The 26,324-nt window shown below is 41.8% G+C and overlaps 1 protein-coding gene across 1 annotated transcript in view; it reads left to right on the top strand.

Moving 5' to 3' along the window:
- CDH13 (cadherin 13) overlaps nucleotides 1–26,324 on the top strand; it is a 1,041,327-nt gene that overhangs the window by 883,461 nt on the left and 131,542 nt on the right. The window lies entirely within an intron of this gene.

The following is a 26,324-nucleotide window of genomic DNA, read 5'->3' as shown; positions in this document are numbered from 1 at the left end:
AATAACTTTTAATGGCAAAGTGCCTTTTTCATAGTTTTATCAGTGTTATTTAGTGCTGAGTCATGTGAGTCCCATTGTGACTGTAGCATAACAATAACTATTTTTTTCAACAAGTACAGATTGAGAGGCCAGACGGAACAGCAGCAAGAAGGTAAAGCAGATTTTCTTGGCAATAACAAGGTGGCCCGGGAGCTTATAAATAATAACCAAGTTAGCTTGTCTGGGAGAGCCGTTCTTTATTCTCGGCCCCTGTGCTTTCATGACTGTGGATCATAGTTGTCGATTCCCATTTATTCCAGTGGAGCAATATTTGCGGACGAGCTGAGCATCCAAGATTGCATTCAGTTGCTGAATTTGTAACCAAACTAGGAAGTCATTTGCGCTATGCATCTGATGGAAATGTGCTAAGATCATTGTTTTTTGGGGGATCGGGACCAGGGCCAAGGATCTGACGCCCCCTTACTGACCAAGAGCATAGACCCAGTAATGACAGCCCCTACCAATTCCCCAGCCTTTGCTCTGCATCCACCACTACCACGGGGCTCTCCACCTTCCATCTGTTGTCTCATTTGACTGTGTGAGGTTGGTTTCATTAACCACTTTTTACCAATGAGAGAGCTTATTTTAAGCTCAGAGAATCAAGATGACTGCTCCAAGGTCATGGGCAGAAGAAATGGCAGAAACAGGATGTGAACACAGCTCCCCATGAGCCAGGCATTTAACTGCAGCGCAATGCTTCCTTGTTGGCCGTTGATGTTTTCCACCTTCCCAAGGGTTCAGAGAAAAGACTCATGTCTAGATTTGCAGTTGCCACACCCCTCTCTTGAGAGTCCCAAGGCTACCAAAGATGTTTGGGACAGGTGGGCCCTCTCAGCCTCCTGGCTTCCCAGTGACCTCTCCACCTCATCAGCACTGCATGACTCGTTCAGGAGGTGAAATCTCCCCCTCTCCAGTGGTGTCTTGGGCACTCAGGATTCCAACTCAAAACAGCCAAGTCCACAGTCGTTGATGTGGTCCCATTCTGTTGCTCCCGTGACAGTGTTCCTATAACTGCTAATACAGATTGCTCATCATTCCCGTTCTTCTCAAACTGGTGTTCCAAGAAATTAGTTCCACAAGGCACACCATTGTAGGGCAGGGGGGTGGGGGAAATTTCAGGGTCAAACAAATGTGGAGAACATTGAGTTGAATAGTTTGAAAGATTTCTTTTACTGCAGGACTTCTGGGTACCTTTAAAATTATTTGTGTTTCTCTAAGAAGGGTAGGTGTGGGCTGTAGGGTTTCTCAGACTTGTTTGGCCTGGGAAGAATTTTTCCTGGACCGCCTCATCATATCCTATTGAGCTAGTGTTCATGGAGTATTCACTGGGGATATTAGTTTATCTGTAGAATTTCTTGTAAACTTATTTCAAAAAAAGAACTCAAAGCACATTATAATATTCAGGGTAGACATGGTAGTGAAAATAAAAATGAGATAACCCCAATCTAAAATAAGAAAACCTATCAACATTACCAAGTGGGTAAGATTGATTCGTTACTGCAGTGCAGCCCTGAACTGAGCTCCTGCGACTCAGGAGAAAAAGAAATGTGTGCCTAGTCATGGACTAAATACTGTGCGCGAGAGACTTTTGTTGTTGTTGTTAATACCACTGAATTTAAGGAAAAATTTAACATAGATCTTCAAGTAAGAGACCCTGAGTAGCATAATGGAAAATGTATTCACTTGTGGATATTGGCAAAAGCACAAAGATTCTTTCCACATGGACATTGGACAATGAGCTTGGGTTCCCTGCAGGGCAGAGCTGATATCTCAACTTGCATAGAGATATAAGTAATAAAAAGAGAGGAATGGGTAGCTAGCAAGTACATCAAACGTTCTCTTTTAGATACTAGCTGTCCCAAAGGAGTCTTTGTCCAATGTTGGATAAATTAAATTCACCGTTAAATTTTCCAACATGTTCCTGAAAGGCTGATGTTGTTTGTTGTTGCAGAGGGATCCATACATTTTGGATACCAGAATTGCTAGAGGCACTGTAACAGAGACGTGACCAGGTGGGCTCTGGTGCCAGAACTGAAATCTCACTGACCAGCCACAGCACATGAGCGTTAACCATTTACAGTCTCCTTTCTTCACCTGTTAATGGGGCTGATAATAAAGCCAACTTCATTAGGTTCTTGTGAATGTTAAATGAGCTGTTGATGAAAAGCATTTAGACAGTACTTGTCACCAAGTATTCTCTAGAGGGTTGGTGATGAGGATAGTGGTGATAAGAATGCTGGTAATTAAGAAGGTGGTAGTGAAGACAGTGGTGCTGAGGATGGTGGGATAAAAGCAGTGATGAGGAAAATGGTGATGAAGATGATCATGGCGAGGAAGGTGGTGGTGATGAGCAAGATGAGGATACGATGACAAGGATGTTTCTAAAATTTAAGAGACCAACTGACATTCTTAACTGAATGGTCATCTCCCCCCTATGTTGAAATGCTGCTGTTTTCCTGTAAAGTAATCTATGAACTTGCCCAAGCACTTCAAGACACATGGTTAAGACCCTAGAGTTCTAGGGGAGAAGGAATTCTGGAGGAGAGGTGGCAGAATCTATAAAATGTGTCACTATGTACAAAAGCAACAAAGGCCAACAGAAACCTGTGAGGGGAAAAGGAGAACTGATGAGGACTCAGCCAAGTGTAGTGGCCTCTAGGATGTGGAAGGGGTGGCACAACAGGATGTACTGAGAACGTATTTCCTGAGAGAGGAAACACAGAGCTTGTGATCTTGAAACTGAAAAACTTCTAGAGATGAAGGTCAAGTTTCAGTCATTCCAGAATGGAAATGGTGGTCATTTGGGTTTGAGGGTGTCTAGAAAGCTGTCCAAGAAGATGTTGTCTTGTACAAGTTTCTACATATATTAGGACATTTCCTAGGAAATTCATAGGAATATATGGTTGTTGTTGTTTTAATTCTTTTTGACATGATCTTCCATCTGCATAGAAATGCATTTTTTTAATCTGTTTCAAAGATCTGCTTAAAAGCGAAGTTATGGTTGGCCATAAATAACAGAGACTGAAAATAACACTGTGTTAAATGAGATAAAGGTATAGTTTCTCTCACATAAAAGTCTGTAGGTAGACAGTCCTAGGTCAATATGGTGAAACAGGACATTATCAGTTTCCCAGATTCCTTTTATCTTTCTTTTCTGCTGTCTCCAAAGCTGCTTCATGGTCCAATAGGGTCACTGCAGCACCAGCCATCATGTCCACATCCCAGGAAGAAAGAAGCAGGGAACAAGAAGGGCAAAGGAGGACGTTTCACCTAAGTAAACATCATTTAAAGAGCTTCCCCATAAACTCAAATGACTTCTGCTTGCATCTCCTTAGCCTCCCTTATCTGTAAGTGAGACTGAGAAATAACTCCAACTATCTTTAGTTGGTATACTGCAGCCGTTGATAATATAGGGTAACTAAGGAAGGAGATATTTTAAAGGTTATTTTAAAAAGTAAATTCTTAGTGCAAAGTATTTGCTGTTCCCCTTGTGTTTACGTACACTGACTGCAAGCTTGCCGAGAAGAAAGACCCACCCCTCTCTTATTCTCTCTTGGATTCCCAGGAGGCACTCAATAATTCAGGATTTACCAAATGTTTTCTGAAGATAATTTTAAGTTGAGAACAATGTCACTGGATTTGATGAATCAAGATCATACTTAAAATTGCTACTGATACATGAAATCAATTGTCACTCGTTGAGTTGCATGAAAATTTGGCTTGGAAGAGCTAGTCTCCCTACGAAGAGGCTTCTTTGAGTTTTCCTAATAGTTTTTACACATGGCTTTAACTAAACATTAATTTTGCCTTTTCTAGATTGGGTATTTTGAAACGATTTTAGGAAATCTAGTTAAACTCTCCAAACCTAGAGTTTGAAACTTAGGTGAGGATCTCGGTCCCATTTAGATCAAAGTGACGTGTCCATTCCTCTCTCTAAAGTTTTTTTTTTTTAGAAAAGACTTCTGGTTTGTGCCTAGAACATAGTTGATGTTCAACAAATATTGACTGAATAACTCATATTTTCACATAAACCCCAGGTCATGAGGATTATCAAACTCTCTATTAATTTTAAAAGAATGTGTTTGTAAATGATTATAAGATTTAGGGAAAAAAATCAAGTTTTTCTTCATCTATTCAGTCAATTTTCAGATTTTACCTTAAAATCACAATTGGTAATTTAGACAATAACTTAGGATTTTTTTTTTTTGGCTGTTTGATGAATTCCTTCTAAGATAAATGTTTCAATATTTGAGCTATAACATTGCAATACCTGTAATAAAAATGGCACAAAACTTAAAAGGTCCTGTCCTCCAGCTGAAAGATGAGAGACGGATAAATGCTCCAGTTTTCACAAAAGGGTGAAGATAAATGGCATGAGCTGGAAGCCAGCAAGCTGAAACCCAGCCACCAGCAGATATTCAGATCAAGTTATCAAGAGGATGCTGGGGTCCAGTCTCCAATTCCTAAAAGCCAGTATCAGGTCTTCAAGAACCGTGATGTCTCAAGAATCCTATTTTTCTATGGACTATCAGCTTTTATAATAAAAATACTTTATTAGTTAACTGCCTAATTCACCCCATAATACTTTTTCTCTTACAAGTCTGACTGCAAACTCTATGGTCTCTTTTTTATACAATAATTATGTAATATTGTTTTCTATAGAAAGAGAACGAGACTAGTCTAGTCTTTCCCCTAGCAAGGTTGGTAGAAACTTTGCTCTGTATTTAGAAATATTTTTCTTTCAACTTCACAACACATTTCATTATTGGAAAATGCATGTCAATTTTGATAATTGTTAAGTTTGAGAAAATCTCTATCAAGTTTCTTTCAAATATATAAATGAGCTATATAATTTCAAATGCTCTTGTGTAAATTGTTGACATTTGTTAACCATGTCATCCATGATAGTCATCCAGGTTCTTGTTCTGAGGCATGTTAAGAGTTTTATAATATCTTTATTGATGTTGGGATGACAGGTAAAGTCGCAAGAAATTTAGATCTTGACCAATGTGTTCATTATGATTCCCTCCTCTTCATTAGCAGGTTTATCAAACAATCAAGGAGCTATTTTATTTCTTAAGTTAGAAATTTACTTTTTCCTCTTAATGAATTATCTAATGCAGAATGACGTCAGGATAACACCTATTTATTTCATTCCTCAACTTTATCACTTTTGCTTCATATTCCATTAAGTTTTTTTAATAACTTTTTTGAGATACAATTCACATACCGTAAAGTTCACCCTTTTAAAATATACAATTATTGGCTTTTAGTGTACTCACAAAGTTGTGCAGCCATCACCACTATCTAATTTCAGAACATTTTCATGACCTCAAAAGAAACCACATGCCCATTAACAGTCACTCCCCATCCCCCTTTCCCCAAACCTCTCGCAACTGCTAATCTTCCTTGTATTTCTACGGACTTGCTTATTCTGGACATTTAATATAAATGGAATCATGCAATACGCGGCCTTTTGTGACTTGCTTCTTTCAGCTAGCATATGTTTTCAAGGTTCCTCCATGTTGTAGTGTTTCTTTTTATGGCTGAGCAATACTCCATTATAGACCACATTCATCCATTGATGGACATTTGGGCTGTTTCAACTTTTTGGCTGTTGTGAATAATGCTGCTATGAACATTCAAATTTAAAATTGTTATGACTTCCTGAGGTACTGACCCTTTATTATTACAAAACTTACCTCTCTGTCTCTGGAAATGCTTTTCGCTTTAACATTTGCCTTGTCTGGTATTCAAATAACTACCCCAGCTTTCTTTTGTTTAGTGTCATAATGCTATATTTCTTTCCATCCTTTTCTCTCTCAAATTTTCTGTAATCATATATTAGATAGTGTCTCTTATAAACAGTGTATATTTGAGTTTTTATTTTTTTAATCAATTCTTATAATCCTAGTCTTCTCACTTGGATTATTTTGTCCATTTACATTTAATGCAAGTACCATATATTTGGGGTTAAATCTACCAGTCCTAATATTTGTTTTCTATTTGCTGCACCTTTTATATATTTCCTTTTTTCTCATTTCTCACCTCTTTCTGAATTAATCAAGTATTTTTTTATCATTTCATATTCTGCTCTAACAACTTATTTGTTATACTTCATGTTTATATTCTTACAGTAGTTTCTGAGAACTTGAAATATATATCTTTGACTTACAGAATCTAACATAAATTAGCATTTTTACCACTTCCTGGATTCTTCAAGGACCTTAGAACATTTAAACTCCCTTTACCCTCCTACTATGTTTGAGATATTGTTGTCATGTTTTAAATATACATATATTTTACATTTCACAAAAAAATATTTTATTTAGTAAATATCCATTTATATTTGCTCATTTATTTACCCTTTATATTATTATTTATTGCTTCATGTTTCTGTACTTCCATGTGGGATAATTTTTCCTCTGATTAAAGGATTCCCTTTTATTTTAAAAACAGTACAAGTCTGTTGGTGATAAATTCTACTCTCATCATTTGTCTGAAAACATCTTTTTTGCCTGAGTTTTTGAAGCATATTTTCACTGTATGCAGAATCTCAGCTGACAGTTATTTTTTTAGTAGCACTTTAAAGATGACGTTTCGTTGACTTATAACATCTATTAATGTTTGTTGAAAGGTCAGCTGCCAGTGTTACTTTCTTCTCTATTGAGAGAGCTGTGGCTCTTTTCTCTGGCTGTTTTTAATAACATTTCTTTGTCTTTACTTTTCAACAGTTTTACTATGACATGCTGAGTATGCTTTAATTTGTATTTATTATACTTGTTCCTTAAACATCTCAATTCACAACACATCTCTTCAAATATTTCTTTTGACCTATTTTCTCTCCTCTTTCTTAAATTCTAATTATATATATTAGACTCTAATTATCTATATATAAACTTTCTATGCTTCTGTTGACTTGTTTTCCAGTTCTCAATCCTCTCTTCTGCTATATCTAATCCAGTATTATACCCATCTATTGATTTCTTAATTCTACTTATTATATTTTATATACAATTTCCATTAATTTATATTATAGACTAAAATTCTCTGCTGACATTTTCCATTTTATCTACTTCTTGAATATTTTAAATTCAATGTCTGGTAACTCCAGTATCTAGATCACTTCTAAGTCTATTTCTATTTTCAGTATTTTTCACTTGGTTTTGATCATTTGTCAGGGTCCCTTGGCATGTCTACAAATTTTTTTTTTATTTAATTAGGAACAAAGTGTGTGAAAATTTTTTAGAGATAATTTGGGGCTCTGGTTGATGTTATATTCCTCCAGAAGGGATTTAATTTTGCTTTCCGTAAGCCAATAAGAAGAAAAAGATGACTTTAAATCAGTCTGGGATTGGGTCAGTTCATAAGTTGGGTTTCAGTCTCTTATGAGGGCTGATCTACTTCCTGGTTCCCCTTTCTCCTTTGGTGCAGCCTTTTTGGGGTCCTAACTGGAAGTCTGGTATGTTTACAAGGGCTCTTCTACTTTGGAGACCTTGAGTTTCAGTTGTTGTCTTCTCAGCCCCATGAGACTGCTGAAAGCTCTGCCTGGCTTTCTGGCCTCTTAGCAAGTACTTTCTCCTCAGATCCTTACCCTCTCGTCCCTCTGCCGTTACAATTTAGAAAATGCCTTATGGGTAAAAGTTCCATAGAATATTGGCCTCAGTTCAGTGAACTTCCCTTCTCTGCAGGATCCTGGATCCTCAAGTTCCGGCTGCCTTGGTAGTTCTCCAGTGCTTTCAAATAGGTGGGGCGGGGGGTTAAGTCCATATTCTCAAGTTATTCTAGATTTGACGGTTGGTCTAGAAGAAGTTTGCCCCAATTACCATCAACAAAGAAAAGAATATGGATTACCATTTTTTGTGTTTTTTGGTGAGGAAGATTAGCCCTGAGCTAATTTCTGTTTCCAATCTTCCTCTTTTTCCTGAGGAAGATTGGCCCCTAGCCAACAGCCATGCCCGTCTCCCTCCATCCTACACGTGGGACGCCTGCCACAGCATGGCTTGATAAATGGTGCATAGGTCCATGCCAGGATCTGAACCTGAGAACCCCAGGGCCTCTGAAGCAGAGGGCATGAACCTAACCACCATGCCACCTGGCCGCCCCTGGATTACCTTTTTCAGATGGAATATCAGGGAAAGCAGTAGACATTGTGATATAAAATTCACTGTGACACAAAGCATCATATCTTCACTAAAAATATGGATTGAGGGGTCGGCCGGGTGGTGTAGCAGTTAAATGCACGTGCTATACTTCGGTGGCCCAGGGTTCGCGGGTTCGGATCCCAGGCGCGCCCCGACACACAGCTTGTAAGCCATGCTGTGGCGGGGTCCCATATAAATTAGAGGAAGATGGGCACAGACGTTAGCCCGGGGCCAGTCTTCCTCAGTAAAAACAAAAGAGGAGGGTTGGCATCAGAAGTTAGCTCAGGGCTAATCTTCCTCACAAAAAAAATACATATATATGGATTGAATAAATATAATTAAATGGTTTGAGAGTGCCCATGCCCTGTCATATCATTTGCCTCAAAATCAACTCATTTTAGTAAAAAGTTTAAAAATTTTTGTGTCTTCTCCTTGATATTGGTACTCAAGAAGTGACTTTAACTCCAGGGAAGTTGAACTACGTAATTAAAGGCAAGCTTTGCTTTCTGATTCCCTGACTCTTGAGTTGACATGAATATCTTGAGTTTTCTTGACTCTTTTGGATCTTTTCATTTGTTTTTGGTAGTTTGTGGGTTCCAGATATGAAGTTAGACAATGTACCTTCGTGTGCTATCTTTTACCAAAAGCCTAGTTAAAGTGAATATATTTACCCACTCCTCCAGGATTCCATGCAATATATTTGAATGCTTTAAATGAAACTCTCCTACTTCCATAATAGTTTATTTCCCTTAGGAGAGCCCTTTAAATTCAGATGTGCCTGTGTCTACACACTGACCACAAAGTTACACATTCTTGCTTGCTCAATAGAGATTAATCCAGAAAGCCAACCACAATATTTCTTAGACGATAAAACCCATTTCAATTATCTGACTCAAGTGACTTTTCTGGAGGGTGGAGTCCAGGACATTTTAACAACTGGATAAATCTTTAAATATGATTAAATGTTATTCTAAATAGCCTGGACGGCCCCTTCCTCTGAAGCTTTTTCTAGCCGTTATGGCGAAATATGTGAGACTTTTTTCTGTGATGCTGTGAAATCACTTATCTGACAATTTTCTATGTGGCTGAAGTTTTAAATAAAACCAAACATACAGTATTGGGATCTTTATCCCCTGCTTTGTGCAATGTGATGGGGGACTCCCAATATGTAAAGAAACGGAATATTTGGAGAGAATACAACAGTGTGATTTCAGTGCACAAGTACCACCAACGTCCAACTCTGCAAACAGTAACATCACTCTGATTACATCAGTTCCTGGTCCATCTTTGTCCGGGCCAACACCTTGCCCAAGGACTCTAGGAGCCATCTACTGCAAATTGCATTCCCAACCTCCCACCATCCAATTAAAGAGGGGTTAGCCGCACACAGCCAACACCCACGTTCCCCATTTATCTTCACTTGGAAGGGGTGAGTTCATTGCTTTCTTCTCCTTCACCAAGGTCATAGAAAAACGTGAAATCATCAACTAAATCTTCTAGTGTTCAAATTTCAGAAGTACTTGAAACAGCAGGACTACAGCTGGATTTCTTGACTAAAAGAGAGTGGAGGGAAACATTTGTACAAATATAAGCAGTGCTCTATAAATAGAAGCCATCATCCAAACAGGATTCTTCCAGCTAAGGAGAAGGATGGTGTGTGCTTTCCTGGATTTAATGGTTCATAGACAGCGGGGTGAGAAACTTTGCATTGTTGAAAATGCCCATGCCAATTATAAACTATGTATGCGATGCCAAAACTTCTGGATTTTTTTAAGTGAAACAATGTAATCCACGCTGTGGTTGGCTCTTCAAGTGTCTCGTAGAGGTTGACCAGAGAGCCAGAGGATTTATTGCACTAATCACTCTTTCATAATTATATTCATGATGTGTTGATCCCCATCACCCCCGTGTGAACCTCTATGCAAATTCTGTGCCTCTGCTAGCCCTCTGGTTATGCTCTGAGGGTCAGCAGCAACTCAGTGGCAATAAAAGCCATTTTTTACTGCAGCTGACAGCCTCACCACTGAGCCACTCCATAGCACAGTGGCCTCTGAAGACTTCATCCATCTGCTTCTTTTTTTTTGTTTTTTTGTTTTGTTTTGTTTTGTTTTGTTTTTGTTTTTAATTTTTTGTTTATTGCAGTAACATTGGTTTATAACATTGTAAAAATTTCAGGTGTACATCATTGTACTTCTATTTCTGCATAGATTACATCATGTTCACCACCAAAATACTAATTACAACCCATCACCACACACATGTACCGAATTATCCCTTTCACCCTCCTCCCTCGCCCCTTCCCCTCTGGTAACCACCAATCCAATCTCTGTCCCTATGTGTTTGTTTATTGTTGTTATTATCTACTACTTAATGAAGGAAATCATGCGGTATTTGACCTTCTCCCTCTGACTTATTTCACTTTGCATAATACCCTCAATGTCCATCCATGTTGTCACAAATGGCTGGATTTCATAGTTTCTTATGGCTGAGTAGTATTCCATTGTGTATATATACCACAGCTTCTTTATCCATTCGTCCCTTGATGGGCACTTAGGTTGCTTCCAAGTCTTGGCTATTGTGAATAACGCTGCAATGAACACATGGGTGCATGTACCTTTACAAATTGGTGTTTTCAAGTTCTTTGGATAAATACCCAGCAGTGGGATGGCTGGATCATATGGTAGTTCTATCCTTGATTTTTTGAGGAATCTCCATACTGTTTTCCATAGTGGCTGCACCAGTTTGCACTCCCACCAGCAGTGTATGAGAGTTCCCTTCTCTCCACATCCTCTCCAACACACGTTGTTCCCTGTCTTGTTAATTATAGCCATTCTGACGGGCGTCAGGTGATATCTCATTGTAGTTTTGATTTGCATTTTCCTGATATTTAATGATTTTGAACATCTTTTCATGTCTCTGTTGGCCATCTGTATATCTTCTTTGGAGAAATGTCTGTTCAGGTCCTTTGCCCATTTTTTAATTGGGTTGGTAGTTTTTTTGTTGGTAAGATGCATGAGTTCTTTATATATTTTGGAGATTAAGCCCTTATCAGAAGTATGGTTTGCAAATATCTGCTCCCAATTGTTAGATTGTCTTTTCGTTTTGTTGATGGTTTCCTTTGCTGTGCAGAAGCTTTTTAGTTTGATGTAGTCCCATTTGTTTATTTTTTCTATTGTTTCTCTTGCCCGGTCAGACGTGGTGTTTGAGAAGATGTTGCTAAGACTGATGTCGAAGAGCGTACTGCCTATGTTTTCTTCTAGAAGTTTCACAGTTTCAGGTCTTACATTCAAGTCTTTAATCCATTTGGAGTTAATTTTTGTGTATGGTGTAAGGTAAGGGTCTACTTTCATTTTTTTGCATATGGCTATCCAGTTTTCCCAACACCATTTGTTGAAGAGACTTTCTTTTCCCCATTGTATGTTCTTGGCTCCTTTGTCAAAGATTAGCTGTCCATAGATGTGTGGGTTTATTTCTGGGCTTTCGATTCTATTCCATTGATCTGTGTGTCTGTTTTTGTGCCAGTACCATGCTGTTTTGGTTACTATAGCTTTGTAGTATATTTTGAAATCAGGGAGTGTGATACCTCCAGCTTTGTTCTTTTTTCTCAGGATTCCTTTAGCTATTCGGGGTCTTTTGTTGTTCCATGTAAATTTTAGGATTCTTTGTTCTATTTCTGTGAAAAATGTTGTTGGAACTTTGATAGGGATTGCATTGAATCTATAGATGGCTTTAGGAAGTATGGACATCTTAACTATGTTAATTCTTCCAATCCAAGAGCACGGAATATCTTTCCATTTCTTTGTGTCTTCTTCAATTTCTTTCAGAAATGTTTTATAGTTTTTGGTGTACAGATCTTTCACCTCTTTGGTTAAGTTTATTCCTAGGTATTTTATTCTTTTTGTTGCAATTGTAAATGGGATGGTATTCTTAATTTCTCTTTCTGCTACTTCGTTGTTAGTGTACAGAAATGCAACTGATTTTTGTATGTTGATTTTGTATCCTGCAACTTTACCATATTTGTTTATTACTTCTAAAAGTTTTCTGGTGGATTCTTTGGGGTTTTCTATCTATAAAATCATGTCATCTGCAAATAGTGACAGTTTCACTTCTTCCTTTCCAATTTGGATCCCTTTTATTTCTTTCTCTTGCCTGATTGCTCTGGCTAGGACTTCCAGTACTATGTCAAATAGGAGTGGTGACAGTGGGCATCCTTGTCTGGTTCCTGTTCTTAGAGGGATGGCTTTCAGTTTTTCACCATTGAGGATGATATTAGCTGTGGGTTTGTCATATATGGTCTTTATTATGTTGAGGTACTTTCCTTCTATACCCATTTTATTCAGAGTTTTTATCATAAATGGATGCTGTATCTTGTCAAATGCTTTCTCTGCATCTATTGAGATGATCATGTGATTTTTATTCTTCATTTTATTAATGTGGTGTATTACGTTGATTGATTTGCGAATGCTAAACCATCCCTGCATCCCTGGAATAAATCCCACTTGATCACGGTGTATAATCTTTTTAACGTATTGTTGTATGCGATTTGCTAGTATTTTATTGAGGATTTTTGCATCGATGTTCATCAGTGATATTGGCCTGTAATTTTCTTTTTTTGTGTTGTCCTTGTCTGGTTTTGGTATCAGGGTAATGTCAGCTTCGTAGAATGAGTTAGGGAGCTTCCCCACCTCCTCAATTTTTGGAAGAGTTTGAGAAGGATAGGTATTAAGTCTTCTTTGAATGTTTGGTAGAATTCACCAGGGAAGCCGTCTGGTCCTGGACTTTTATTTTTGGGGAGGTTTGTGATTACTGTTTCGATCTCCTTACTGGTGATTGGTCTATTCAAATTCTCTACTTCTTCTTGATCCAGTTTTGGAAGGTTGTATGATTCTAAGAATTTATCCATTTCTTCCAGATTGTCGAATTGGTTGGCATATAGCTTTTCATAGTATTCTCTTATAATCTTTTGTATTTCTGAGGTGTCTGTTGTAACCTCTCCTCTTTCATTTCTGATTTTACTTATTTGTGCCTTCTCTCTTTTTTTCTTGGTGAGTCTAGCTAAAGGTTTGTCAATTTTGTTGATCTTTTCAAAGAACCAGCTCTTGGTTTTATTAATTTTTTTTATTGTTTTTTTTGGTCTCTATTTCATTTATTTCTGCTCTGATTTTTATTATTGCCCTTCTTCTACTGATTTTGGGCTTTGTTTGTTCTTCTTTTTCCAGTTCCTTCAGGTGCATTGTTAGATTGTTTATTTGAGATTTTTCTTGTTTGTTGAGATAGGTCTGTATCGCTATAAACTTCCCTCTTAGAACTGCTTTTGCTGTATCCCATAAATTCTGGCATGTCGTATTTTCATTTTCATTTGTCTCCAGGTATTTTTTGATTTCTTCTTTGATTTCTTCGTTAACCCAGTCGTTGTTCAGTAGCATTTTGTTTAATCTCCACGTATTTGTGGCTTTTCTGATTTTCTTCCTATAGTTGATTTCTAGTTTCATACCGTTGTGGTCAGAAAAGATGCTTGGTATTATTTCAATCTTCTTAAATTTATGGAGACTTGTTTTGTGGCCTAATATGTGATCAATCCTGGAGAATGTTCCATGTGCCTTTGAAAAGAACGTGTATTCTTCGGTTTTTGGATGGAATGCTCTGTATATATCTACTAGGTCCATCTGTTGTAGTGTGTCGTTTAAGGCCAATGTTTCCTTATTGATCTTCTGTTTGGATGATCTATCCGTTGGTGTAAGTGGAGTGTTAAAGTCCCCTACTATTATTGTGTGACTGTCTATTTCTGTTTTTATGTCTGTTAATAATTGCTTTATATATTTAGGTGCACCTACATTGGGTGTGTAGATATTTACAAGTGTTATATCTTCTTGTTGGATTGTTCCCTTGATCATTATGTAATGCCCTTCTTTGTCTCTTTTTACAGTTTTTGTTTTAAAGTCTATTTTGTCTGATATGAGTACTGCTACCCCAGCTTTCTTTTCATTGCCATTTGCATGGAGTATCTTTTTCTATCCCTTCACTTTCAGTTTGTGAGTGTCTTTAGGTCTGAAGTGTGTCTCTTGTATGCAGCATATATATGGATCTTGTTTTTTTATCCAGTCAGCCACCCTATGCCTTTTAATTGGAGCATTTAGTCCATTGACGTTTAAAGTAGCTATTGATAAGTATGTACTTACTGCCATTTTTTAACTTTTTTTTCTCAGTGTTTTAGTAGTCCTTCTCTGTTCCTTTCTTCTTCTATACAGAATTGATGGTCACTTTAGTTTGACCTCTGTCTGAAAGCTGTACTCTTTAACTCCCCTCCTCCCTCATGTTTTTGATATCATATCTAACCTCTTCGTTGTGCATTTGTATCCATTAAGTTCTAATCATGGAAATAGATAATTTTTCCTATTTGTGGTCTTTTCTTTTCCCCTTAAATCAGTCCCTTTAACATTTCTTGTAGCACTGGTTTCTTGGTGACAAACTCCTTTAATTTTTGCTTATCTGGGAAAATTTTGATCTCTCCTTCCATTTTGAATGATAACCTTGCTGGGTAGAGTATTCTTGGCTGTAAGTTTTTTCCTTTTAGCACTTTAAATATATTGTGCCATTCTCTTCTAGCCTGTAAGGTTTCTGCAGAGAAGTCAGCTCATAGCCTTATGGGGTTTCCTTTGTACGTAACTTGACATTCTCTTGCGGCTTTTAGGATTCTCTCTTTATCTTTAATTCTGGACATTTTGATTATGATGTGTCTTGGTGTGGGCCTCTTTGGGTTTATCTTGTTTGGGGCTCTCTGTGCTTCCTGTACCTGGATGTCTGTTTCCTTCCTTACGTTAGGGAAGTTTTCATCTATTATTTCTTGAAATAGATTCTCTGACCCCTTGTCTCGCTCTTCTCCTTCCAGGACACCTATAACATGGATGTTAGTGCGCTTGATGTTGTCCCAGAGGTCCCTTAGACTGTCCTCAGTCTTTTTAATTCTTTTCTCTTTTACCTGTTCACCTCGGGTAATTTCTTCTAGTCTTTCATCCAGCTCACAGATCCATTCTTCTGTATCCTCTACTCTGCTTTTGAGTCCCTCTAATGAATTTTTCATTTCCAGTATTGTATTCTTCATTTCTGATTGGTTCTTTTTTATATCTTCCATTTCTTTGTTGACATTCTCACTGAGTTCATCTATTCTTCTCCCCAGATCAGTGAGCATCCTTAACACTCTTAGTTTGAACTCTCTGTCTGGTAGGTTGCTCATTTCTGTTTCACTTAGTTCCTTTTCTGGGGTTTTGTCCTGTTCCCTTACTTGGAATGTATTCTTTTGCCTCTTCATTTTGCCTCTTTCCCTGTGCTTGTGTCTACATATTAGGTAGGTCAGCTATGTCTCCTGCTCTTGGATAGGTGACCTTATGTAAGTGATGGCTTAGGAGGCTTCCAGTGTGCTTCCCTCAGTTCTCAATGTTCCAGGGGTGACCCCTATGTGGGCTATGTGTGTCCTTCTGCTGTGGCCTGTTTGCTCTCCCTGTAGGCACCCAGGGAGGCTGAGTTATGCTCCTGGCCAGCTGTTGTAATGCTCAGCTGCTTGTAGTTGTTGTGGGCCCCTCAGTCTCTTTATCAGGTGTGGGGATCCCCAGCACAGTTGGCTGCAAGTTCTAATACCACATTTGTGTTGCAGTATTTCTTTTAAGTGAGTAGGCCCCCACCGTGGCAGGTTGTTAGGCTCAGGGCCTTACAATTGCTGTAAGCCTCTAGCCTATTAGGTCTCTTGTCAGCTCTCTGAGGATTGCAGCTGGGTGGGGCTGGCCTCAGAAACAGGAGCACCCAATTGTTTCAGGTTTTGGAAGGTGGAGCAAACCTCCTATGTGGGTCTTTGAGAAGTACAAGTCTTCTGCGGCTGAGAAGCCCTGCCGCCCACAGGTCCACACACACAGTCAACACAGTCCTGCCCTGTGTGAGTGCCCCGACCTCCCCAAGCAGACCCAGTCTCTCCACGGCGGGAGCCCCACACACTCTGCCACCGCCCCACACTCTCCACCCGCTCCTTGTGCACACCCTGCCCTGCTCAAGTCGGCTCAGTTGCCAGGCTGCAGAGAATCCAGTCACCAATCTACGCAGGCCCACAAGTTGCCTGAGGGCTTGTTGTTGGGTGGGGCCAGTCTCTAGGGTGGGCTGTCTGCCCTGGCTGAGCTGGATTAAATCGGTGCTCTAGCGGGTGGGGCAGACCTGGGCTAGCAGGCCTCAGGGAGAACTCCAATGGCGTCTGTGTCAGCACGCTCACACCAGGCCACAACAATTGCCACCGCCAATGTCCCAGTCCCTGGAGAGGTCTCACCCCTCACCAAGATGCACTCAGGGCCTATTAGGTGAGTCTCTTGTCACCAAAGCACTGTATGCCTTTCTTTCTGGTGATTTTAGGATGCTTTCTGGAACGGGTGAGTTTGCGCGTGAGCCCTTTAAGAGCCAGTTTTAGTTTCTTTGTGAACCGGGTTTTCTGGGGGTGCTCCCCAGTGTTTTAGTAGCAGGCACAGTCAGATATTATGCCGCTGGTGTGGATTGTGCTGGGTCCACAATATGCCCACAGCGGGGGCGCTCCCCGGCTCAGGGCCCCGCGCCTCCAGGGAGGCTGCGTACCTGTGAGCTGCTCCCAGCGGCCGTGAAGCTGGCGGCTTGTGAAGGCGGCGTTTTTCCTCTCCGGAAGGGGGTCTCTGCCTCTTTCACCTCAGTTAGGATTGTCCGTTGTTGCAGGAGTTCCTCTCATCCAGTTTTCAGTTTTCTCTCAGGGGTAATTTTTCCACGAGTAGTTGTAAATTGGCTGTGTCCACGGGAGGAGGGGAGTTCCAAGTCTGCTTACGCCGCCATCTTGACTCCTCTCCATCTGCTTCTGTTCAAAGACAATATCCTCACACTAGGAACAACAACCACGAAGCTATAAAGCATCTATTTTTTTAACTCTAAGAATGTAACATTACTACACCTCCATAATGCAGCTTGCAGAATGAGAACTTAAGAGTTCAAAAATAGAAAGCCAAGAGCAACAAAAATGAAGCATGTTGGAAAATGAGTCGCCCAAGCCCACACTGCACCTGGAAACCATTTTGTACTGAACAATATCAGAAATAAGATCACTGGGTCTTGTGGGTGGATGGTTTTAAACATTGTCCACCTGGTCACAGCCTACCTTCATCTCAGGCCACACTGAAGCTCTCCTTAGTCCCCAAGTATGCCAAGCTTTGGCATGCCTCGACACCACTGCACATTCTGTTCCCTTCTCCCTGGAATGCTTTTCTTTTCTTTTGTATCTGGAAAACTCCAATTTATCCCTCAACACCCAAATTATATATCCCCTAGGCAAGTTGTTGCTTCTTCCTCCTTCTTCCTACAAACACTAGGCATCCCCCAGAATAGTACTATCACATTGCCTTTGAACTATGTGCTCATACTATATCTCCGTAACACCGCTTGAATGCCTTGATATTTAGGGGCCTATCCTTTTCATCACTGCCTCTGTGGCCAAGCACAGAGGCGACATCAAGATGAATTTATTATTCATGCAGCAAATACTTATTACAGCGTATTGTGTCTCACTTTCTAACATACTATTAAATTTTATTCTAGTCCAGATTAAATACAGTGTTACATTTATACTGTTATATGTTGTTATGTAATATTCTATTATGTATTCTATTCTATTCTAATACATACATATTCTAATATGTACATATTTTATTCTAATATTTACTTTCTATTGTGCCATATAATTATTTACTCGCTTATTGTCACTCTCCTCAAATTAGAATGTAAGTCCCATGAGAAAGGAAACTTTGTCTCTAGTTCCTGCTCTGGCCCAGCACCCAGCCTGACGTGTAGTATATGACCAGATAACAGGTGGATGAGTGAATACATTATACATGTTTGACAGTAAGCCACAGAGGCAACCAAAAAGTTCAAGAATCATGTTGTTGAAGGGACTTGAGAAAGAATCTCATCCAACCCACTGGTTTTAGAGATGAGGGACACTGCTCAGGGCAGATAGCAGATCTCAGACCAGTCTCATTGTGGCACAAAATGCTTTCACCAGAGAAAAATGAAGGCCCTACAGTCACACAAAAGTCATGAGCGATGCTGAGGTTTATCATCTCATGCGGCGCACCAAGAGCCAAGAGGGTGGGAATCAAATTCCCTTCCAGAAGTGAATAAATGAATCTGCATGAACTGCAGAGAGCCCTAAATCTACTTCCTTACCAGTCAAGTAAAAAAAGAGAAAAGAAAGAAAAAGAACTCAATGTTAATAAATAATACATAAAGGAATCGTTAGAGTGGAGACACGCTCAACTTATCCTGCAAACTTAAAAACAAGAAAGAAAATATTGCACAGCTCCAGAGTTCTGTATGGGTTCATTCTTCTAAGTGGGATTAAACAAGATAATCCAGAATTGATTTTAATATATTCATTTGTTTCCAAACTAAAATCTATTTCAGTTTCAGACTGAATATCAGTTTTCCCGGCGTTGGCAGCATTTTATTTAGCTGTTGACCTGCCCAGATCCGAGAAGACAGGAATTTATAAGTATCTTCTTCAGCCTATCCTACCTGATGTACCTATATTTGTATATTACACATCATAACATCATACTCTTCTTTCCAGAGTGCATTCATTCATTCATTCATTCATTCACTGGCCCATCCATCAGACATGTATTCCACGCTTCCTCTTTGCCGGGCACTGTGTTAGGCTGGGATGCAATGTGATGAGCACAAGGAACATGATCCCTGAGCTCATGAAGTTACAGTCTAAAGTGGGGCAACAAACCAGTAAATAGCTACAGATGGCCCCTAGTGACAATATGGAATGGGGTGAAATCCCTACAGATGGGGACAATGTGGGCACCTCCCATGCAGTTCAGGGAAGTCTCCTCTGAGGATATGACATTTACGATGACTGTGTTAGCGTCCTAGCTGCTGTAACAAAACACCACACTGTGTTGCTTGAACAACAGACATTTATTCTCTCACAGTTCTGCAGGCCAGAAGTCCAAGAGCAAAGTGTCCACAGGGTGGTTCCTTCCGAGGGAGAATCTATTTCTGCCTCTCTCTTAGCTTCTGGTGGTTTGCTGGCGATCTGTGGCGTTCATAGGCTTGTAGACGCATCACCTGATCTCTGCCCTCATCTTCAAATGGCCTTCTCCCTGTGTGCATGTCTGTGTCTAAATCTCCCCTTTTTACAAGGACATTAGTCATATTGGATTGGAGCCCACTCTAATACCTCATTTTAATTTGGTCACCTCTGTAAAGACCTTATTCCCAAGTAAGGGCACATTCTGAGATGCTGCTGGTTAGGACTCCAACATATCTTTTTTGGGAGACATAATTTAACCCATAACAGTGAGCCTTGGGAGGATGCAGAGGGTCCACGTGAAGACCCTGAGGCCAGGAAGAGCATGTCTTGCTTGAGGAACTAAGAGCCATCCATTGTGGCTGGAGCAGCATGAGCCAGGGCGAGGGCTGTGAGACTAGACGGGATGGCAGGGGCCAGATCCTGCAGGCAAGGCAAGGAGGCCGGGTTTCCTCAAGCGCAGTGGAAGACATTGGTGGACACTAAGAAGGGTAGAGGGTAACCTTCCAAGACGGAGAGCCCCCAGGCTGCTCTGGAGTATTGTTGTTCCACAGGGTGAATCACTGGCCTAGAGATTGCTGGGGACAATGCCACCAGTCACACGTGACCCCACCACCTATCTCCTTCACAGAATTAGGAATAACACCAACGGTGGGGAAGCAACATTAGCAGACATTTACGTAGTCATGTTTCAGCTTACGGAGCCCTCACACTCTCCACATGCTCCCTCTCCCCTGATACCTGGACAGTCCAGTGAGGACGGTCTGGTTGTCACCCCTGTGCAGATAAGAGAGCTGAGGCTATGCAGGCCAGTTCCTTCCCCAAAGTCACTGGGGAACTAGATGTTGAGATCCAAGCTATGCATCTCCTTTTTCCTTGCAAATTTAAAGAGATATCTTTCTTTAGTGTAGCAAGCTTCCCACGAACATCAGCAATCTGTAATGAGTTCTTACCAAAGGCAAGACGGATCATTCTATCAGAAGTTCTGTTGTTCCATCACTCCCTGGATCTGCTCTTTCATCCACTTTGTCATTAAACATCCAGAGGCCAAAGCAAACATCAGAAAATACTTGCTTTGTGCCAGGCAGGGTCCAAGAGCTTTACACACACTCCACCATTCACTCCTCCCGCCAAGACTGAGATAGGTACTATTAGTGTCATACCCACTCACTGGTGTGGAGATCGAGGCTCAGAGCGCCGAACTGCCCGGAGTCTAGCTCTCACGCTCTCAACCCTGCACTAAGCTGCTTCTCTGCCGTGAAAGGGTCAACAACCTCCCTGCTCAGTGCTCTCAGAGGGTTTCTGCTGATTCAGCCCCAGCTGTTATAGTCCCACTCCCCAGGCTTGCCCTTCTGGTCAGCTCTCCACATTCCTCACCAGGGCTACTCCTCAGGGAATATCCATCCAGTTTTTCTCGTTACACTCGTGCACCACAGGCTTGCTGAAGAAGCCTGGGTTCATAATCTCCAGTCTCTGCTCTACTTGAACTTTCTGGACTTCAACTCACTGCCTCCTGCCTTCTCCTTGCCTCCCCTGCCTCTCCGTGCAAATCAGGACAGTGTTCATGCAAGCCCTGGGTATAACCACAGCACACAGCAATGCTCTCCTGGGCTCGCTGGGACAGGTCTAAGCTACTCTCTCTCCCTCCACAGTTTCCTCAAATTAAAAAAAAAAGGAAGAGGTCTTTTAATAGCCAATGAATTTGCTATAGCAGGCTTGTGTCTTTATTTTGATAGGTCCAGTGGGCAAATATAATAATCATTTCTTATGAGCAAAGAATAAATGAAAAACGTTTCATCTGTAAAACCAACTCTTTTAAGCTAACAGTTATTAAGTGCTTATCTGTGTGCAGCACTGTTCTAAATGCTTTAGGCATCTTAACCCATCTAATTCTCATCACGGCCCTAAGATACAAGTACTCCTATTATCCCCATTTCATAGATGAGGAAACTGAGGCACGGAGAAGTTGAGAAACATGCCCAAGGGTACAGCGTGGTGGGGCAGGGCTGCCAGCTCAGGGTGTCTGGTTCCAGAGCCCAGCCCTCTACCACTATAGAATACTCACCTTCTCAGTTCACACACATGTTTCCAGCTCTGGGCGATTCAGAAATGAAAGAAGCCAGGCCCCTGACAAGCTAGCCTTCTATTAGGAGACCTCACAACCAAGTCAAATACCTGTGTTGACCACAGCAACGTTCTTGAAAAGACAGTGACATTTGGGGGCTGCCCGGTGGTGCAAGCAGTTAACTGCGTGAGCTCTACTGAGGCGGCCGGGGGTTTGCTGGTTCGGATCCTGGGCGTGCACCGACACACTGCTTGGCAAGCCATGCTGTGGCGGCGTCCCATATAAAGTAGAGGAAGATGGGCACAGATGTTAGCCCAGGGCCAGTCTTCCTCAGCAAAAAAAAAAAAAAGAGAGAGAGAGAGAGAGGAGGATTGGCAGATGTTAGCACAGGGCTGATCTCCTCACAAAAAAAAAAAAAAAGACATTGACATTTGCACTTTATATACATTCCTGTGCACATCGAATTCAAAATCTTCCTGCATCGCTGTCAATAGCTTACAAGTGCACCAATGATTAGATCTCTCTATTGAAATCTGGGTTTTACTCACTGGAGGATTCAGACAAAGGTCTATAAAGAAAGAAAAACTTTGGTTCATTAACTGGGGTCATTTTGATAGTAGTCCGCTATCTCTGATAACAATTGTTAAATCTTTTAAATTTATGAGTGTCGTTACTACAGTTACATAATCATTAACGAGATAATGTGCTCCTTCAAGTCCACCAGTCTTTGTGCGTTTGATATACTTGTTCCGAGTTAGCAGGGTTGGAAGTGGCCTCAGCTCTCGTCCATGCGCTCGCCGCATGCTTACCTAACGCCGGCAGTGAACTGAAGGCTGAGACTTAAATAAGATGGGCAACTCCCTGTCTTCTTGAGGCCTAGCAGGTAGGACAGACATTAAAGTGTTGCAAGAGAGGTGTATCCCACAGATAAAGCCAGAGAGCTTTGGGAACATGACCTAAGGAAAACAGACCTAGTCTGGGATCTGGAAAGGTGAGGTCATGAAGTAATTTCTCATCCTTTAAGTCTTGGCTTTGCTAAGTGAAGTGAGGAAAGGTGGTGCTAGGACAGCTCATTCTGGGCAGAGCATGCAGCATGTGCAAATGCCCTGAGGCACGCAAGAGGTGTTTGAGGGGCTAAGAGAAGGAGCTGGGGCTAGCATGTACAGTGTAAGCACGGGAATGGGCGGGAGAGGTGGCCCACCCTCTGTGAGTCTGTTCCGCCAGGGACAGACTTCAGGAAGCCACACATCTCCCTCAAGCTCCTCCGAGTCTCCCAGTCAGAATTAACTGGCTCTCTGTCACCTGTGCTTCTCCAGCGTTTTGTTCCTGCCTCAGTCACAGCATTCTTCCCAGCATGCATCAGATCAGCATTATAGGTATCCATTTCTGCCTCCTCCAGACTGGCACTCCCTGAGGGCAGACACAGCTTCATTTGTCACCGTCTCCCCCTTCGGTCACAGAGTGATGTATGCAGAGGGAGAACAAAGAATATTTGTTGCGTTAAATCAAATCTAACAAACAGTGCTCTTTCCCGGCAGCTCTGCAAATGGAACCGACGCCTTTGCTAATCGCCCCGGATGCCTGGTTTAACACAGGTTCAGTTTGGTGCTGTGAATCTGTATAGCACAGCCAGCACCAGTTAGCTGTCTGCTTTATGACAGCCATGGCTCCCCAGTGATGGGCACTGGGCCCTGTCCCTCAGGGGACAGCCTCTAGAAACCCCAGAGTCCTCATACCAGGTACCTCGTACCAGCCCCATACAGAAAAGATCAAAATGTCTCTTTTCCTTCAGCTCTGGGAAATTGAAAAGACAAATCAATTAGAGTAAGGCTCAGACTAGAGGCTCACTCTTTCTCAAGAAAATCTGCTTTTAGTTTCTCCAGAGTTAAAGAACCTCTGCTTGCACTCATGTTGCTGTTGAAGGCAGAAACCCACTTTAAACTAGCATGAGCAAATCCTGGAATGCATTGGTACTCACCACTGGGCAATGCACAGTACTCATCATTGAGCAATGCATTGGTACTCATCACTGGGGAATGTACAGTACTCACCACTGGGCAATGCACAGTACTCATCAATGGGCAATGCACAGTACTCATCGCTGGAGAATGCACAGTACTCATCACTGGGCAATGCACAGTACTCATCACTGGGGAAGTCTAAGGGCTTTCTGCATTCAGATGTGGCTGCCTCCAGGGCTCAGACAGCATTATCAGAATGCTATCTAGATGCCACTCCATCTCTCGGCTCTGCTTGTTTCTCTCTGTTGGCTTTATTCTCTGGTAGGCTCTCTCCTCAAGGCAGGTAAGATGGCCTCTGGTGGCCCTAAGCTCACGTCCCCATGGCTTATGTACAAAGGAAGACACACACACCCTCTTGCCCGGATCCAACACTAATCTCATAGAAAGACTTTGGTTGTACTGGGTCAGGAGGCCACCTCAGACCAGACACTGAGTGCAGGGAATGAGGAGGTGATTGGCCCACCCAGGTCACATGCCCGCCTCCAAGGAAGAGAAGGGAGAGCTGTGGTTGACAGCACCAACATGACCCCAAGGGATGGGGTGAGATGGTTCTCCAAGGAAAAGGAGGCTCACAGATCAAAGCCACATTTTTCATCGACTCCAGAACCTGTTTAAAGGGGGAATCAGTTACCTTAGCCTGGTCATCATAAGCACTGGTGCGTTGGGGTCACCTGGCACTTGTCTTGCAAGAGTTGACTGAGCACATCTCTTCCCAGTTCTGTGTGCAGTGATATCACGTTGGTAGCTTGAAATCAGCCATAGTGGGGGTATTTACACCACAGAAGTTGGCACCAGCTACAAATCAGGGCTTTTTTTCCCCTGAAGGGTCAGTTGTTAAACACTTACCAGCACACCACTGTGTGTAAGTTATCGTGTTTCCCCACCTAAATAAAAATGTGTGTGTATGTGTGTGTGTGTGTGTGTGTGTGTGTGTGTGTGTGTGTTTACTTCAAGCCAAAATGATGAGCCCTTGTGTTCTCTTCAGAGATCCACGGTCTCAGGAGACACTTAATTCTTCCAGATGGGTTTATTGGCTCCTGTGTTCTGCAGCCCCAGAAGCGCACGTGTTCAAGGATGGCCCATTCACACCCTATACAGTGAGACGTCTCTCGTTGTTTATTTTTTGCTGTTCATTCTCTCCATCCCCCCTTCCACACGCCAGTGACTGTGACTAACAGGACTCCATGCTGAGAGCGCGGCCTATTACCTGGTTTCACCGCAACAGGAGTATCTACTTCCTCTGCCTGTCCTGGGATTTGTTCTTTCCCCTCAGACCCGTAGAAACTAAGTTATTTTCTCTTTGCGATTTCCACTACTCGTATCCCTCCCCCTTTTGCTTTGAAAAAGTGGGGGAGGTGGGTGTCCCTCACTTGTGTTAAGCTGGCAAACAGCTGGCCCATCCTTCCTGAGGGGGCGGCTCGGTCAAGTCCCCCTCCCTGCTCTTTGGGAGGAGAGGTCCAGAGCTTTCTCCAGGAGGCACCGCAGTCCAAGGGCCTGCGAATCTGAAAAGTCGAGGTCAGCCTGCCCCCGTGGGTGAGCTGCGGGGTGGCGGGAGACAAACACGAGCCATGTCATGACTGAGCGGGGGCAGAAAATGCAGCATCTCAAAGTCAGGGGAATTGGGGGCCTTTCCCTTGGAGCAACTCTGCCCCAGGTCCAATGGGAGGAAACAGGTTGTTTCTCATTCCTGGGCTTTTCAAATTTCTTTTGCTGATTTTGCCACACAGAGTGTGGCTGTTTCATATTCTTCCTCGTTGTAACTGTTTCGAGTCCAGACTCAATGCCAGAGGCTGGAGGCATGCAGGGAACCACCAGCCGTCTGGACGTGAGAAGACGCAGAGCCGTCCTGGGGACTTTCTGTGAATAACGGGATTGCAGTCGTGTTGCCAGGATAGTGTGCCAGGTGGAGAGCTGGATGAGGGCCCTGCAAGTGCTTAGGACACAGTTGACGCTCAGGTGTTCCATGAGCACTAATTAAGCACCTACTAGGAGCTAGGCACTGTGATGGGGAGAATTTAAAGACGAGTGAATCAATAGATGATATTTGAATGCAAGTCATAAACATGGTTTCCTAACCCGAGTGGGAATGGGGGTCTCCCGTTCTTTCTATTTGACTCTCAACAGTCTCTTTTGCTACTTGCCTGGTGGATGATTTCAACCTTCTCTGCTCTCTTTAAAACTCTCTTTGTCCTGTCTCTCTTTCTCAGCAGATGACTTTGCCCCCAATTTCTAATTCAAAACAGATCCCACTGGAGCTGGCAGCAGAGCCAGGCTCAAGAGTAGACCCTGCAACCAGACACTATCGAAAATCTTAAAAAGATTCCTATTCATTGATCCAATAAACTCACTTCCAGGAATGCAGCCTAGGAAACTAGACATAGACAAACATAGATATACAAAAACAGAACTCCCAGGAGGCCTCTGACCTGAATACTTCCAATTCTAGGCAATGGTTAACAAAAGATGTTAATTGCAAAACTTTCTGGGGTCTTTTATCTTCCTTCATCTGGCCGATACCCACACTATATAGTCCTGCCTGTGGAATTTGGACAGGCAGGCATTATTTTTTGCTTTTGTCTCATCTCTGTTCTGTATCACTGATGAGTCACATCCCAGATCCCTTATCCACATGACCTCTTGAGATATTATCTAGATTCCCACAAACCGGGGGAGAAGGTCTTACATCTTTGGGCAAAAGCTGACTCAGGACAATAGCTAATTGCCCTCAGTTCTAAGACTAAACACAACCTCTTCACAATCTGTATTTTTTTATTTGCAAGGCTATGGGCTGAAATGTGTCATCTACATCCGTTCATTATTTCATTAAGAGGCAAATAAAATATATTTGAGGCAGTCTGGGGTTTTCCTAGCCAGGCCACGTCATCCGTGCCCAGTCGGCACCCCTGGTTTGTTTGTACTTCTTTACCACCTGAAAACTTGACTGGCTGATTTGTAAAATAAAATTG

This window comes from Ceratotherium simum, chromosome 30 (genome assembly GCF_057802395.1).
Source record: "Ceratotherium simum simum isolate JZ-2026a chromosome 30, ASM5780239v1, whole genome shotgun sequence".
Taxonomy (NCBI): domain Eukaryota; kingdom Metazoa; phylum Chordata; class Mammalia; order Perissodactyla; family Rhinocerotidae; genus Ceratotherium; species Ceratotherium simum.
This window is presented reverse-complemented; position numbering and strand designations above follow the sequence as displayed.